The following is a 19,009-nucleotide window of genomic DNA, read 5'->3' as shown; positions in this document are numbered from 1 at the left end:
AGTAGATTGCTTCCTAGTTGAGAAGTAATTATAGTTTTTGGTAAACAGCATGTCTTCTGGATTTAGAAATATCTGGGTTTTAATCCCAATTGTGCCATTAAAAAAATGTGTAGTCTGAAATAACTTAATTAGCCTCTAAAATTTTGCTTTGTAAAGTGGGAATAATACTTATTCCATCAGAGTGTTGTGAGAACTAAGTAAAAAATATCCAATGTGCACAGCACATAGTAAGGGCTTAAAATTTTAATGTATTTAACTATGAAAAAGAGAGTTCCTACTAATGATTATTATTAAGTGAATAAATATATTATCTAAAATTAGCCTTCTGCATTGAAAGCTGGTCACTTTCTGTTAACAAAAGTCTAATAACTCAACTAAATATCTACTAAATGGTCAGAACTGTGTTAAAATTCAAGTAATCATATCATAAAAATAACCTTTTCATTCACTTGAAGGAATTTGAAGTTTAGAGAAGATCCTCATGTCAAACACTATCCAAAGCAATTAGATAACAACAGAAAAAAAATAAAAGCTCTCTGGATTACAAGCCCCATAGGGTTGAGATTTTTACTTATTTTGTTCAGTGATGTCTTCCAAGCACAGGGAACAGTATCTGGCACATGATAAGTACTCAAAAAGTATGTGTTAATAAATAAATAATAAAGCACTGTGTGATTGCTGGGTTTCAGGCTAAAGTATGAGTCAGAGGAAAAAAGGGATCACTAAGGGTAACCCTTATGAAAAGCTTCTTGGAGAGGGAGGACTTGAGCTGGGCTGGGAAGAAGGAATAATATTTAGAGAAAAAGTGAAGAGAACGCATTCCAGGCCAGGCCCTGTCTACCAGGCCTACCTTTTCCCAACTGGGAAAAGACTCAGTAAAGAGTCATTATGTAACAAAAGAGGTTCACAACCATATCCTTCCTTTTTTTTTTTTAAAAAAAAATTTTTTATTTTTAATTAAATAGAAGATAAACAAAAGAGATCAAAAGAAAAGAGCAAAGTATATTATATGGGTTAAGGGTAAGTATTTTCTTTTTCTGAAACATTTATTCATATGATAATGGGGTACAATGAAGTCACTAAATTTGGTGAAATGCTTGTTGGGCTTGCAATCAGTTTCATTCTAAGTGTTGTCACTTAGTTATCTGTATGACTTTGGACAAGTGCTTTCTATGAGTTACCCTTAGTTTCATCTGGAAAATTAGAGTTGTTATACACATTTTAAAGAATTTTTGTGAAAATTGATCAAGATAATGCTTGCTAAGTACCTAGAAAAAGAACATGGTTCATGGTGCACAATCAATAAATGATACCTTTGTTTTTCCTTATAGAGATCTTTTGATGATTTAACAGCACACCCCTTTCATACAATATTTTCAGCATACTAGAAGCACTCCACGGCATGACAAATAATGCATTTGCTACCACCCTGGTATTATTTAAAGTTGCTTTAAAACATTTTTTTCCCCACAATTGGAAAGAATATACTCTAAATAAGATCAGGTTTTATTTCCTTTAAAACTTCATTAATCCTTTCATTCTTAACTTATCCATTCATTCAGTATTTTTAAGTATCTACATACAACATGCTAAATAATTTCTTTGATACCCATTCTAGGATAAAAAAATGAATAGCTAATAATCTAATTTCATGGATGAAGTAAAATACTAACTGCAATACACGGTTCTATATACTCCCAAGTATGTATTAAGTACATATGTATGGAAACATAAAAAAAAAGAGTGACTATGAGGATTCATAGGGTCTTAAGGTTTGAGCTAAGTTATAAAGGATAAATAAGAGACAGGCTGGCTTCGTGGGTGAGTGACCCTGCATTCAGAAGAACCCTGTTCTTGGTTTAATGCACTGCCGTTGCTGTCTTGAAATTTCTAACAACTTATCTTTTGATTTGTGTTTTGAAAGTGAAATCTGATGGGACAATAGAGAATGTGCATGAGCAGAGGAGATAAATACAACATATGTGTTTGCTGTCTCTTGCCCCCTCGTTCATATAGAATGTAGAATTCAGGTGGGCCCACAACTCCTGGGAGTTCAATAAGACTCAAAGGAAGTACGAGTTAAACATGTTATACCTTTGATAAAGTGGAGGCTCTGACAGCCCCCAGAGGCCACATTTTCCATTGGAACAAGACTTGCTTCCATCCTAGAAAGAAGTCAATGGCATGATTTGAACACTCAAAAAAACACTATTATGTCCTTTCTTAATCATATTACTACCTTATATTAGCAAATCACTCATTCTGAAAATAAAAAAAAGAAGGGAAAGGAAAAGTAGGGCAACTGATAGTTCCTTTTCCTTTTTGTTGTTCCTTATCAGTAAGCTGAAGGTAGAGACTGCTGGTAGAATATGTGCCTCTAAGCAAGTGAAATAAAAACAGGTGAGAAAGCTTTGCAGCATTTTCACTGTTCTTTCAAGAACAAAATGCATATGGGAGCTACCAATAGAAATTGTGTAATTTCAGTGATTCCACATATTAGTTAAATGCTTTTAAAACTGGTATTTTAAAAATGGCACATTTGCCTTTAAAAGTGGCATTGAACTGAGGCTCACAATTTAAAATGTTTTTTTCTTTACTTAGAACAACATTAAACCATGCCAAGTCCATAAAGAGTCTGTGGAAGAAAGGAAAAAAATTGTACGTTTTAATGCCTTATAACAACACTTTTAACTTCCTTCATTTTGAACAATGTGGCTTTGTATTTTCATTTTTCACTGGGCCCACAATTTATGCAAACAAACCTAATAAGGGAATATATGGACTAAAATTTCCATAACATCAGGTTATAAAGAGAAGTGGGGTATGGGTTATATAAAAGCCATACTTTTAGGAAGAGACCAAGTAGGTGGACAAGGGAAGTCTGAAATTGTCCTAAAATTTACCTTGTGGACTTATTTTTGCTCAGAACTTTTCCAGGTAAGAATTAAACTCCAACCTTAGATGTCAGCAATGGTTTATGATTCTTGACCTAAGAAAGATCTCTCAAGATTCTAATAATGCCTGTGGGAGAAAGTATAACAAATGTCTCCATATTATCATGAAATTCCCTATGCCGTCTCTGTTTTATGAATGTTAGCAAAAAGAAATGCAAGAGAATTTCCCTGTCAGGCCAATTTATGAAGATGGAGAAAGTGAGAAAGCACATGACAAAGGACAGAGGTGGGAAATGAGGGACACCAGGAACATTTAGCTGCATGTATTGTTATGTTTTAAACTCCTTTTCCTAGATCAAACCAGCAAAGTCAACTTTCTCTAGCATAGAAGTTATCTTCAGTTGTCTGCACAAGGGTAAATATTGAATTAAGCAGTCAAATGTTTGGAAATCAGTCAACAGCCATAGCAAGTTAATGAATATCTAACCTTGAGGCATATAAATGAAACCATTTTAAATTAAACATAACTGTTTAACGATGGCAAGACAAAAAGGTGTTAGTGCATTTTTAAGACAAATTACACAGGGGTGTCATATACTGAGACTTTGTCAATTTAGAGTGCTATTTTTTTCAGATCCTTCTAAGAAAAGAAAATAAATTTCTTTTAACTTGTTAAAAATATCGATGATTAAGTTTAGACCCTTTTTTGAGAAGTAAAGCAAAAGACCATCATTTAATTATGCAATGGTAAAGAATTTGAAAAGTATTTTCTATACAATGGATCTCACAATAGTATCCTTTCATAGATGTTAGTTAATACTTTGCACTAATATATTTTGAATGATTGATAGGGTAATTTTGCTTGAACGATGTATATAATGAAAAGAAAACAATATCTAGCAATCTTTGAGAACTTATTTGCTCAACACTGTGTTAAGTGCCTAACATACATTATCTTATTCAATACTCATAAAGCCAATTAAAATTTAAGATCCTATTATTATATCCATTTATAGAAGAGAGACTAAAGGTAAGAGAGATTGCCCAAATTGGCCTTGTATATGGTAGAGAGGATTCGGCAGTAAATTATCAACTCCACCCTAAAGCCTCAACCTCCTCAGCTACTCACAAGTTGTTATAATTCCCATTCCAGTTTAAAATACCTGTGAATATTTTAAAATATTCTAAATTCTAATTCTAAATCTGTTTTAGAATTACATAATAGTTCACTGCTATAAATTTTTAAGATACTGAGATGAAAAGAACAAGCTAACAATTAAAGCATATTATGCAAAGGGGACAGGGAGGGCCATGAGAGAGTTCCGGAAAAGAAACCTACCTAAAGTATCAAGTTTATAACAACAACAACAAAATCTCTTAAGAAAGAAACGCTGAGGACAAAGAGCTTTTGGGACACCCTATAAAAAGTAGGCAATGGTAAAAGTGTCCCCATTCCAGGTAAGGAGTTTGAGTTTACTAGTTCTCAGTTTGTATGTCTGAAATCCTCCCTGAAATCAGGCCTTCCCCAGAGAAGAGCTTCACAGACAGTGTCCACTGTGGAATTCAGAGCAAAGAGAACCCTGCGTGTCCACTTATGAATTCTTGTCGGGTCCGCTGCTGGCCAACCCGAACAGCCCTTGCCTTGCTATCAGTCTCTCCCTTGGTGTTCCTTCTGGTGGGCAAGTGAATTCCCAGATTCCTCTTTCCCTCCGAGCCATGAAGAGAGGTGAGCACAGCCGCCGGCCCCAACCAGCCCGTTAAAGGACACTCAGACGCGGTGGGGGTTCTGTCGAGCAGTTCCATTTATTATCAACAAGCACTTGCTTTTAAAGACAAATGGGGAAGGGAGGTTTTTTACATCCTCCAATCAGCTTAAAGGTTACAAGAGCATGCATCCTGTCTCAATGCCTAGCTATTGCAATCACGCAGTGTTCACGAGCCCAGAAGTGCATATTTGGCCAATAAGGGCTAAGGCAAGGTTCCCGCAGACACTCCCACCCTACTTCCTCCCGGTGCCATCTTAGGCTGCCACGTTAATACGCCCTTGTGGGCCCATAATGGCACCACTTGTAATGTCACTCAAGGTGGCGTTAGTTTTTAAGGCCCGACAAATTCTCACAAACTGTGTGGACTTGCTCCAGCATCACTTTGGGAGCATTTGTAATTTAAACTAGGGATCAAAAGAAACAACCTTAACCCCCCTTCCCATCCTTGTCTCTTTATTTCATTGCTGGTTTCCTGTAAAATGGAGATTTGCTTTAAACATTTTTTTTTAAGTCATGCTTCTAAAGTTTATATCTTGTGGGGTTTGTTTCCTGTTTTAAGCAAGCATTTTTGCCCCTTCCAAAACTATCCAGAAAATATAAATTGCCCTTGTTTTTAATATAGTAATTTTGGGCCTCCTTTTTTATTTTTAAGTCTTAGAACAGGAATAAGGATTCAGCATTATTTTTCCTCTGAAATAGCTAATTGTCACAAAATGATTTATTGAATAATCTTGCCTTTTCCCCACAGATGTTAAGTGCCAATTTTATCATATGCTCAGTCTCTACATGATCAGGAGTCTATTTCTGTGCTTTCTTTTCCATTTCATTGGTGATTAATCTATACTTGGCTGGTAGCATGCTGCTTTTACTATTGTAGCTTTATTATTTATTTAACGATCTGGAAGAGCTAGTCCCTTATCATTAGCCAGGAAAATAGAAAGACTTTTTACAAGATTGCTTTTTGTATTGGAACTCCACAACCACTTTCTCTGATTTTTAAAAATCCTGACGTGTTTTATTAAATGGTGATGTCCACTACATTAAAGCATAAGAACCTCTTCAGCTCAGGTTTCTGTTTACATGCATCCCTCTTGTGAAGAAATCACATCATATCTTTGTTTTAAAGTTTTATTATTCTCTATTTAAATATGCACTATCCCCTCTCCTGTATGGAAAAAGACATAATTTCTTTTAATGAGATTAAATATATGTGGGCTGTCTGAGGAGATCAGGCATAGAGAGATAAATGAACAAACCCAGGCAAGAAGGAACTCAGAGCAATATATTTCCTGTCTTGTAGTCAACCCTCCCTTCCATCCTTCCCACTCCTGGAGAGTGAATAAGGAAGAGCATTTGGGGTTTTGATTGATAAGTTACAAGTGATTAGTTTCTACCATGAGGATGAAAGTTAGTCTAAATGAAAGCTTTTAACTATATTACATATATACATGTACTAGAGCATTTGAAATCTATGGTAGACTCTAAGCCTAGATGTTCCCATCCACCCTAAATACTTGGCTTAACCAAGAATAAAGGAATTCTGGTGACTGTGATTTCATCAAGACTCATAAAACCTAGGAGTAATCTAAGAGTGATAAGTTAAAAATTAATAACCCAGGGAAATTATTGTGCCTAGGTGTCTGTATTGACAAATAGTGTTATATTGTTTTAAACTGTGTTCATATACATTACTGTATTACAAAAGTAAAGATATCTTTTCTTTGTCATGTAAAACAATGCTGTAGACCCCAGTTAGAGCATCTGTCAGTTTACAACCTTTCCTCTTTTGATTCTCCCCTTACCCAAAGGGACAATGCAGTCCATTGGACCATGGAGGACACCTGACCTAAACTGGATCAGTCAAGTACCTTCCTAGGGATTCTTAAAATAGAGAAAGATTAAGGCTCATCTCTCTGGGTGATTTTAAATGTAAAACATGAGCTGATAAGCTCAGGAGCCCCTTTACCATGACATGTGAACCACAAAATCAGCACATGCTTGTAAGTAAAGAGAAACCAAAGAAGAACAGGAAGGAAAGCAATAAGAAAAATCCAGCTAACTTCATAAGTCCTCATGTCAATACTTTATGAATTCTTGCTGCCCTGATCTTGGGCTCTATGAGACACTGCTGAGTTTTTTTTTTTTACTAAGTCCTTCACTCCTGTTTTATCTGGTGTAAGCTAACTATGACTTACAATTGAAAGAGTCCTAGGTATACCTAAGTAGTGGTTTGATTAAAAACCTTTCAGACTTGGGTGCAAATTCCAAAACTGTGATTTGGGTAAATTCCCTAACTTTTCTAATTTTTTGAGTGTCTTCAACAGTAAAATTGGAATTAAAGACCTTTCTCAAGAATTATAAAGAGAAATAAGTTTCTACCAATCTTCAGGAGCCAACAATTAAATTTTCAAAAATTTCACCTGCTTGTTGTTAATTCTGTTAATAGCTTGACATGGGCTGTGATGGGAGTGTTTACACCACAAAAATCTGAAAATGCTATTTAAAAGGAGCTTTTTCTTGAAAAAGCTGTTTATCATTGTAATAAATATAATAATGGAAGCAAAGGGTTTGACATACTGTCTGACCCATCATAAGCACTCAGTAAGCTGGTGTTGCTATTAGAATATTATACTGTATGTTCTGATTCAATGAGCCTAAGCAATCTAATTGTTTGTGTTAACAGAACACACACCACGTGTCATTAGCAAATAGGGAAGCCATGTTTATCATAGTTTATTTAAACTGCAAAGAAAAGTGTTAGTCTTGGTCTTCCAAGAAACAGGCACCAAGAAGGAATTAAATATCCAAAGACTATTATATCAGGGAAAATGTCTGCATGAAAAAAAATAGGCAGGAATTCAGGAAGATTGAAAGAGCCATCAGACTGTCATACAAGAGAATCTGCATCTCTTTCCAGAGTGAAGGACAAAGAGAAAAGTTAGTGGAAGCTTTCAAGACTGCCAGGTCTTCTAAGTAGGTTTGTAAAGCCCTTGGTTGGCTCTCAGAGGAGCCCTTCTTCCCCCCTAAATGGTTTTCTGCCTTAGTACCTCTGCAGTGGTGGCCACCAGTGGGCAGCAGGTGAGGTGTAGCCTCACACATTAACGCAGGACTCATTCGGGGGGCGCAGCCACTGTGAGGCCGGCCATCGCTCCCTGACGCCCCTGCTGCTGGAGATCGGCCAGGCATGTTCTCATAGCTGCCGCAGGGAGTAACAAGAGTTTCATGTAAGCTAGCTTTGTGGATCCTGAAACTCTTCTCGACTTTAGCATGCTTAAAAGTCAAATGTAGTAGTAATTAAATGACACATTCTTGGGTCCCTGACATGCATTTGAATTTGAAACATGTACCTCAGGTAATTCTGATACAGTGAAATAGTAAATTATAAAGTTATTTTAATCATCTTACCTCTTTAGGGGATGATACTGTGAAACCTAGATTATTATTTGGAGTCATTGCATTCTGACGGCCTGTGTTCTCCATCTGTGTCTAAGCACATTTATCCGATTTCATTTTCATTGTCGATACCAGGACAGGACATCCAGTGGATTAGATTCTTTTCACTACACCTCCCCGCCTCCCCCCCACCCCACCCCCCACAGTTTCCTTCTTCCTTTTTTCTTTTTAGTGATCTTGTCATATCATTTATGATGCTCATATCTCTCATGCCCCCAAAAGTACTCCTCTCTTCTTTTCATTTTTTAATGTCACTATCCTAATCCAATTATTTCCTTAGAGGTCTTAGATTTTTAAGATTTTTATTTCCTCTAGTTTATTGCACCAAAGAGTTTTCTTAATAAGTAAATTGGATTACTTAAATTTCCTACACAACACTTTGTGTATTAAAAAAAGTTTTAGCTCTAAACTGGTAATCTAGGTTCCTCATATTCTATTTGGCATATATAATTCAGCATTTCCTAAAGTGTCTCTTATGGAAAACTATATAATAAGGGCCATTATGATCTGTGGTCACACAAATTTGAGAAATGATGGGTTGAACAAAAGTTAACAGCTTAATTTACTTAAGGCCCCAGATCCTTTAACATGCTGATGAGCAAGTTACTCTTCAGGATGGATATGCAATAGGACATGTTTCCAGACTAGTGTTCCACAGAAAATGGTTTTGTGAAAGTCAGTCTGATCTTATTTTCTGCTATTTCTCACAGTAACTTGGACCTCCAGATGTACCTCCTCTGCACACGTAAGCTCATTATTGTATCTGCATCTTTGCTAGGCTTTTTTCCTCATCCTGATTCAAATGTGTATTTTTTAATATAACATTGATCACGAATGAGGAGGAAGCTTGAATTTTGTGACACACCGTAGATTCAGTCAGCTTTTCTCCCCTGTTTAATTTCTGGGTTCAATGACTTAGTGAACCTTTTGCAAATTGCCAGCCAACAATGACATTAACTTGATTCTTTGTTAATCATTTTATTGATCATTTTATTAATGAATGTTGCCTCTTGATTGTATTGCATGGTATTGCTTTTCTAATTGGTTCATTTGGTTAAATTTTGCCTCCCCCAGAACAGTATGCATATTTCAAGAATAGGTTCATAATTTATGTATGTTCTTTGTACGACTGAGCAGAATGTAATGTGTTATGTATGAAGTAGGGTTTACTGAACTGCAAAGTAGTCGAGGGAGAGATTTGGGAAGATTCAGGAGTCAAGAATGTAAGCAGAGGAACTCTGAAGTTGAGAATGTGGGAGAATAAATGTAAAGTTTTGGCTAAACAGAAAGGAGAACTGCAAAGAATGATGAGTCCAGAGTTTGCATGGATCACATGAATGTCTTTTTAATGCCGTTTCTTGGCCAGCTCCACTTTGCATTGCATGGTGAAGTCTTCCACCATTCACAGACATTCACTAATTGCAACACTAGGAAAATAGCCTTTCCTCCATAATAGCCCCAAATATTTCAAGCCAGTGGAGCCTCCTCAAGTACCAAAGCCTATCATAACTGAATTTCTCTCAAACCAATGCCCTCTATCTCTGTATATACACACAAACACACAGTTTGTGTTTTTAATATATTATAAAGAGATACAATCTCCCTTCATTTAGAGGAGTTGTGAAATATTGTGCTTGAGGATGTGCAGGGACTGAAGGGTGAATACTAAGATAAGCTAAAAGAGTTTTTAAATTGAGAAGTTAAATGTGAAAGAAAAAGGCTAACACATTCTTGACCAAATGTATTTCTTTTGAAAATGGAAACTAGAAATTATTACAGCTTCAATGTGTTATCCCCATAATAGCTCAGCTGATAGCATCAGCATCTATGTGATAAGAGCCTCAAAGAAAGGTGAAGCAAAAGTCACTTGGAATGACACATAAGTGAGGAATGCTGTATAACTGACAGCTCTAAAAACAGCGAAGGGTCAATTGCATGCACTTCAGCTCATTTGATTCAAGAGGCTAACTCTTTACTAAGGAGACTGATAGATAACCTTCAAAAAGTTTCTTAAAAAAAAAGACACATTTGATTTGTGAATTAGAAAAGACTATCTGAAATAAGCTCACATAAATTAAAATGTAAAGTAGAATGTTAGGACAGGATGAGATTCAAAATATATATAGTCTTGGACAGAGAACTCAGAATTATCCAGTTTCCATCTCCTACTCATCACACTTTCCTTAGATATATTCATATATATCCACTGGGCACGATTCATGGTGAAGGAGAGAGAGAATGAGTGTGAGTTAGAGCTGAAGACCAGCTGGGGCTGCTGGGGCCGTAGCTTGTCCTGCTGACCTATCAGTTCCATTCACAAGGAAACTGTCTAATGAGCTGGGCTGAACCACTTGCAGAACTCCTTTTGCTTAAGCTGTACATGATGAGAGCCAGTAATAAAAGTGGGTTGAAAGGATATTTTTCCCTAAGGCCTCACCCAGATTTTGAATTGCACCACTCAGTGGTGAAAAGAAGCTCGTCGGCATCTAAGAGTGAGTTGAAAAATAAGAAAACCCTACTGGTGGAGCTTTTGTTTTCCAACACAGCCTATGTATTTTCTTCCTGGTAAAGGAGTGTCTACTTCCAGAGTCTGTGACCGCAACAATACCTCTGACCTCAGTCAATGGATGGGAGAACCCCAGACAGTGCTGTGAAGCCCTTTGCTCTAGAATCCTCCTCGTGAATGAAATGAGGAGGTGAATAGCAAGAAAGGGGACCCTTGACCTCTCTTTCTACAGAAGACAGCATTGCATAAAAGTGAAATATGACTTTATTAAAACCAATCTTACAATCAACCATTCTTTTCTTATAGGATTCTTGTACATAAATTATTGAAGCAAATTATACTCACTAAATTAAGGGGTTAATTTAAACACTTTTACACATATTTTTGTCCCTAGACAAAATATGTGGAGCTCTAAGTCATATGTGTGGAGCTCTAAGGCAGCCTGTGGTGTTCTACCACATAGAAATATTTTTCTTTGTAAAAGCAGAGAGAGAGAGAGAGAGAGACAAAGAGAGAGAGATGTGTGGAAATGGAAAAAATACCTGGGGCATGAACTGTTATATGTTTAATTAGTTCCTTAAACATTATAGTATTTAGGGTAAAATAGAACCTTTGAATAAATATGAGACCATGACATGGAGCCCCTTAGGTGTTCAGCTGTCTCTAACTTACATAAATGAGATACCAAGAGATCTGGATGTCATCAAATATGAGCCCAAGGGTCTCAGTAATACCAGGACCAGTATTGTCCTTGGCTTGAGGGAGGAGGGTGAAACTTGTGCCTTATATTTCTCCACGAAGATAACCAAACCTGTTAAACTACTTAAACTAACCCAATCTTCTATTTTTTCCCCTGGGCCCTTCACAGTGCCTAGCAATGTTTTGGGCTCATGTTTGTTCAGGACTCGAAAGAACTTTCTATGGAGGCTGACTTTGATTCTTAAATGAAATTGTGCTCCATCAGCCTACTCAGAAATTATCCCTCAGATCTTTGCCAATTTGAGAAGTAGGCAGGACTTCAAGGTTGTTACATATATGTAATAATAATAATAATAGCTAACATTTATGGTTTACTTACTATGTGCCAAGCTCCTGACATACAGCAAATCATTTAAACATTACAACAACATCATGAAGCAAATACCGTAATAATTATTATGTTGCAGTTGAATAATATAATGAAAGAGCTTGCAAGAATTGGTCAAGTTCACATTGGTAAGCAGGGGAAAAGACAGGGTGTGAACTCATTTTGTGTTTTTAGCTCTGAAGCGCTATGAGAGATAGGGCAAACAATGGCAAATCAATGGATCGGCAATTTCTTGTGGACACTTTTCAGAAAAGGACACAACTCAGAAGAAGGCTGTGGGTGTACCAGGAACCTAAGGCATTAGTCTCTGCTTCATTAACTATGTGTGTGGAGAAGCAATGCATGAACCACTTTTGCTAGAGCAGTTTTCCCTTTGAAGAGTAATGGGAGATAAATTTTAAGAAGTACTAGAGGTCATAGTTGAGCCTGTTTATGTCATGCTAAAGTATTTGAACTTTATCTTGTACATCCGGAGGAGTAATTAAATAAAGATTCTGTAGAGTGGTAGGTACATGTTAGTGGAATGGAAAGATAAATGTGTAGATTTGAGGGAAAACTTAAGGAGAGAAGGACTATCTTGGAGGCTGTTGAAGTAAATCAGAGATCAAATGATACGAGTCTGCTCTATCATTGTCAGGAGTTGTTCAAAAAGGAAAATAAATGACAGTTGTATGAACTTTCATGAAGGAAATGCTAAGATTATTTGGCACAATTCAATGACACATCCAAATTATGCCTGATTTCGGTGCCAGTTCAAGTTCATGTGATTAATGGTGCCATTTCCAACCTAACTTCCGGAATGTGTGATCCAGAAGAGTTTACACTTTCCTCTCTCCTTGACTAAACTCCTGGTTTGGAGTCTGCTCTGTACCACAGCTGTGCAAATCTTGCCAAGAATCTCTTTCATAGATCTGTGGTTGAATTATTCTAGACAGGTTGAAGAAGTATGATGAAAGAGGTCATATTGCATAAATCACTTGAAGACCTGTCTTCATCCCTTTTCCCCAGGTGTTTATTTTTTTATCTCATTTTATTATTATTATTTTTTTTAATTTGAGAATCCATTGGGAAAACAATGTGAAGGATACCTTTCTATTTGTTGGTAATAATATTTTTAAGCACACTACTTCAGCCCATCTTTCACGAATGACCAATGTATTGCTAGGGCTAGGGCTCACAGACCCCTCAAGCCCGTTGTACAAACTGGGTCACAAATGCTTCACACACAGGTCCATGAGCTAGGTAATAGGAAAAGATCCTAGGAGCTGTGAGTAAAAAAATAATAGGCTTTATTCAAAGCTAGAAGCAGCCACCCTGGTGGCCTCCTGGAGTGTCCCGAGAAGCACCGTGTATCAGAGCCATTAGTCCTTTATACTTAGGTCCATACGCGATTACATTAGATAGTAACCAAGGAACACCTGGGTGCACGTGGATATTTACAGCAAATGCTAGGCAAAATTCTGAAGATCTGAGGAGCCCTGACCATTTTCCTATATTTTCCCTACAACCAGTCAGACGTAGTTCATGTCTGTATTTGTAAACCTGAATATATGTTGATTTCACTCAACACCCATCATCTCCTTCTACAGCCTGGGAGCTACTGTCTCTCTGCTGCTGTTGCCTTCTGCCAGCCCCAGATGTGGGATGTCTGTCAAGAGTCAACTTCTTGACCTGCTTTCAGCTGTTGTTGCTATTTCTGTGTGGCAAGTTATCCAGAAAGGTCAACTCTTCAGTATAAACCAATGTGGGCAACTGTAGTCATTGACATAAAGCCACCTCGTCTTGACCACTATCACTGATAGAAACATGTCTTTGAATAACTCTGTTCTTTCCGCTTCCCTGGACTTTCAAAAAGCCTAGCACTTTTTTAAGGCTGCTAATTATTTTCTTTCTTTAGTCATTGGTTGGATAGTATTAGTATACAATCTGTCAGTCAGTCCCTGTTCTTCTCACAACAAACAATGTACTCTTTAACATGAATCCTAAGGTCTTTTATGATCTGGCTGCTGGTTAGCTTACCAGTATCACCCAGTTATAATGAAGTACCTGCAATTCTGATAAATCCCCGTGGTTTTGCTCACCTCTGGAATTGAGCATATGCAGAATATTTGTTCCTTCCACTCTCTCTCTCTTACCTTAACTATTATGGTCCATCATGTCTTAATGTAGATATTGCTTCCTCGGGAAAGATATCCCTGACCACTAAGACTTTGATTCCTATCCTTCTTCTGTACTTTCATAGCAATCTGTATTTACAGGCAATATAAAACATAGCATCAAGAATGTCAAAACCTAAATATCCATCGATAGATGATTAGATAAGGAAAATGTGGTATATATACACCATGGAATACTACTCTGCCATAAGAAAGAACAAAGTTCTATTTGCAATAACATGGGTGAGCCTAGAGAAACCTATGTTGAGTAAAATAAGAAAAGCACAGAGGGATAAATACTATATGTACTCACTCATGTGTGGGAGCTAAGAGAGAAAGAAGGAGGGAAAGAAAGGCCACAATGGTATGTTGGACTTGCAGAGGGAGAGAACATACCTAGGGATACAAAGTGGAGTTGGAGGAATGGTAGGGAGAGGGAGGATGCAGACAATTGGGTGGAGGACATGGGGTAAAAGTGCAATTTGTGGTAATGGGCATGCTGCCAGTATGAATCCGGCCTACACATCTTGGGCATGAGGGGTGACAATCAGCTTTATATCTCATGAATATTTATAACCAATTTTTAAAAAAGAATAAAAAAGAATGTCAAAGGCCTTAGTTCAAATCTAAACATTGCCACTCACTAACTGTGTAAACTTGGAAAAGTTATTTAATCTCTCTCAGGTTTTTCTTCCGTAAAACTGAAAGAATAATCCCTGTATCATAGATTTATGGGATCAAGGGTTAAGCAGAATATAGATATAAAAATAAACACAGTTCCTAGAGCTGATTTTTAAGTAGCATTCTGTCACTACCTTTTTAATGAATATAAGCAACCCTAGTGTCGGGCCGGCCTGTGGCTTACTTAGGAGAGCATGGTGCTGAGGACACCAAGTCAAGGGTTAAGATCCTCTTACTGGTCATCTTAAATAAATAAATAAATAAATAAACAAACAAATAAATAAATAAACAAAAAGAAAGAGAGAGAAAGAAAGAAAGAAAGAAAGAAAGAAAGAAAGAAAGAAAGAAAGAAAGAAAGAAAGAAAGAAAGAAAGAAAGAAAGAAAGAAAGAAAAAATAAGCAACCCTAGTGTCACCTGGTAATAAACCTCAGCTCCTTCTAGCACAATGTCTCTGCTGAGTCACAGCTCCTAGGTGCTGAAGCATGTATAGTTCAAATACTTTTTAGACTTGAACAGTCACCGCCTTTAAACATCTTTGATAGCCCAAGTGCTCATGTCTAAGGTGGTGAGCTCTGTCAACACAGCCCAATCATATTTGGAGAACTAGGTGCCATATGTTTTCAGGGCGGCACAAACACATTTTCTTATGCCGCTCTATAACTGCTTAATTTCACATTTGTATAACATTGTGTTGCATCATAAAAGGGCCCCTCATATTCAGTAACACAGAGGGCGCATGAGTCAATTATGTGGAACATGTAGATGGGACTTCCAAAGACTTTTTTGCCTCCTGGGAGACAGAAATTCAGCTCTGGAGTTATGCTGTTGGCATCAGGTTTATATGTGGCTGCCTAATGAATTCCACTTCTTTGTTGAAGTTTTTGTCCAAAAAAAGAATCATTGAGAGGCTGAGTAATATCCAAAATCTCATGTCCAATGGAAACTGAATGAAAATAATGCAATACTTTCTAACAGAGAACTCTTCTCTCCTCTATTCTAACATCACTAGACAGAGAGGTTTTTCTGCCACCTGAAGGACAGGTAAAATTCTTTGATATTGATAATGTATTTGCTGTTTCTGAGGAAGTAAGCAAATTATTCTCTTATAGATGAACATGAGGCCTTTTAAAAGCAAGTTTGACATGTTAGTCAGTATTATTATGGAAATCAGCAATATATTTGAAATGCCATCTATTTATTGTGACAAATTTTTAAGAATATTTAAAATCTAAACGCATTTATTTTAATAAATCTAACCAATGAATAAACATCCATTGTTTACACCTTAGAGAGAAAATACTTCTCAGATGTATTACTACAACAAGCCCTAGCCTGAATTCACCTCAGTTAAAGAACATTTGTTCCCTGCAGCTCACTCTGAGCAATTTTAGTTCAACAAAATAGACTTTATTTTTGTTCTGATAACTAATACACCATGTGACAGGCTACTTGTAGTTAATGCCTCCAGCCTTCCTCTTTGTGCCATACTTTTTTCGTAAGTGTGTTCTGAGGTTTTTAGCATGCAGCCTTTTTAAACAGAGATGTGATGTTATTATTTCAATAACTTGGTAGCAAGAAATGTTATCGAAACGTTGAGAGTTTCTTGACAGTACTGGTGAGTATAGGTCATTCTGGTAACTCTTCATACAGCCTCAGTGTTTTCAGACGTGGCTTAGTTGCCTGAGCCGTATATACCGATAGCACTAAACTTTAGGGACCAGTGGTACCAGGACACAATCCATGTCTTTCTTTGACAAAGAAAACAACAACAACACACCTCAGCTGGCAATAATCATCTTAAAGAATGCAAGGTAATTACTGAAAAGAAAATATAATAGCCAGTTATTTTCTTACTTTACAAAAGTCAAAAAGAAGCAAAAATGATTTTGGGGGGGGTTGAAAGAGGTAAATAAAACATCGGTAAGATTCCTCTGACTCTGGGGTTGGCTGATAGACACTGGGACAGGTACAAAAGCAGCCTGTGACCTCCTGTAATGACCTGTGTTTCATCAAAGGTTAAAGAAGTGAACTAGATGGTCACCTCATATCCTTTTAGATACAATGGACTTAGTAGGAAAAATCATTCACCACTCCCAATAATTCTTTAAAACACAGGAGACAATTGGGCTATGGTATGTGGTATGCTTTCTGCCTAAAAATTAGACTTCTAAAAAGCTAAGTGATCTATATTACTCTACCACCACCTGCCAACCCACCATGGTGGCCAGGATGGTTTTATAGTGAAAACAGTAATTGATTCAAAGTAGAAGCAAGGGATAATAAATAAATGTTTTCCCTACAGAGCGCTTGCCTTAAGCTAATTTGCAAGAACCTCTCCCTGTATCTTTTCTTAACCATACCTCTCTCTTCTGTCTTCTACCAACCATTCAAGAGGCTTTATGCACAATATGTGCTAGAACATTGATTCCAGCCACAGTCTCTGGAAAAACATTTGATTTTTCCTGATTTCATTTTCCATATGGAAAACAAAATTATCTCCTGGGCCCTATTCTCTAAGAATGTTTCTTTCAAATAAACTGTTATATGTAATAACACATTTTTAGTAATGATAGTTCACATGAAAGTTCACTTATATCTAGTGGATGAATTGGTGCTAATATCCTCGAAGATCCATGTACATATTGTTGTTTGAGAAACCTGGCCTTGTCCCGAAAGACTGGCTTCCACAGAGGGGCTTGAGCATAGCAGGTCTAAATGGAGACTTAGTTACAATGTCTACTCATCTGTCAGACCAGCAACTTCAAATTGAATACTTAGGGTTTTCATCACCAAAACCTGTTCATACATTCGTCCATTTTTATTGGGTTTTTTAAATTTGTTTTTATTGACTTGCGGGTGTATTCTCTATATTAAGCCATTGTCTGCTACAAATGTTTCAAATATCTTCTGCTAGTCTGACCCTTATTTCTGAACTTTACTCTGTTCTATAATATATTTTGATTTAGGTGCAGCCTAATGTATCAATACTTTATTTTATTGTTTGTGCTTTTAATGTCATGTTTAAGAAATATTTTATAGTCGGTTCATAGAAATGTTTTATGTTGTCTACTAGACATTTCTTCATTTTTAAGAGATATTAAAACTCTAATATTCTGTGTATAAAAGAAAGTTGCAGGTGATAACTGTAGGGTAACATTTCTGAAAATTTTAAAAAATCTGTAGACATGCCACCCATATCCAAGAAAAATATTAAAATACAGCCAGGGAGGTATATATTGAAACCACACCTGTGGTTCTTTCAAAAGCAATAGAGAGTCAAATACACCTAGTTTCTAGCACAAAGAGAATTCTACATTGTTTAATTTCTTTCATTAAAATTATTTAAACAAACATTATCACAATATATCAATATTTGCTAATTCCAGTTAGTGGATACAGAGATGTTTATTATATTATGTATTCTCCTATATTAAAATTCCCATTAAAAATGATGAAAGAAAATATTTAGGAAATCTGCCTTACTTAAGCCTGAGTTACTTTGCCACTACACCTGTACTGACCAGTGTACCCAGTGTAGTGTATGTAATAGTAAAAGCCATATCAATAACAACAGAAGCAACTATGACCATTTGTTTAGCAAAAGCTATTTAACAGGTCTCACCAAAACCAAAGATTTGCATGCATTATATTATTTACTCCAATATTGTGAGGTAAATGCTATTATAAATGATATTTTATAATGAAAAATTCCAGGAAGAGAAAGATAGGATAGTTCAGGATCACAAAACTATTAAGTAATTGTGAGATAATTTGAAAATAGTACAAAAAGAGTTTTCCTTAAAAGTTGTGGTAGGCAGAAATTCTAAAAATGTCCTCCAAAGATGTTAAATCTTAATCCTGAGAACCTGTGCATATGATGAAATATCACTACTGTGTTGTGTTATATGGCAATTTTGACCTGCATATGGGAAAAGCATGTGGATAGACCCTGATCTAATCACATGAGTCACTATAAAAGCAGAAAGTTTCCTCCAGCTGGTGGCAGGAAGGAAAGGCAAAAAATGCAAGGAGAGAGAAGAACTCAATGCATTGTTGCTGGTTTGAAGATAGAGGGAGTTGCAGGAGAAGGAATAAGGGGGGTTGGCCTCTGGGAGCAAAAAAGTGGCCCCCAGATGACAACCAGCATAAGCAAGAACATCAGAGCTACAGCCACAAGGAAATGGATTATGCCAACAACTTGGCAACAGATTCTTTCCTCAAGTCTCCAGCTAGAGCCCAGCCTGACTGCTCCATGATTCTGGCCTTGTGGGAACTTGCTATAGCAAGTTGGTGGGAAGTTGCTATAGCAACAATAGAAAATAGAGTCTGTGTCTGCAACCACCATGAAACACTGCCCCTTTGTGTATGTAACTCCCCAAGAGTCTATCCCGTTAATTAAACTTCAGAATTATACTTCAAAAGTTATGTCTACCATCATCACTAATACAAATAGTGCTATCTATCA

The sequence above is a fragment of the Cynocephalus volans genome, chromosome 4, assembly GCF_027409185.1.
Source record: "Cynocephalus volans isolate mCynVol1 chromosome 4, mCynVol1.pri, whole genome shotgun sequence".
In the NCBI taxonomy this organism is placed as follows: Eukaryota; Metazoa; Chordata; class Mammalia; order Dermoptera; family Cynocephalidae; genus Cynocephalus; species Cynocephalus volans.
The sequence above is the reverse complement of the archived record's forward strand: the minus strand, read 5'-3'. Positions refer to the sequence as shown.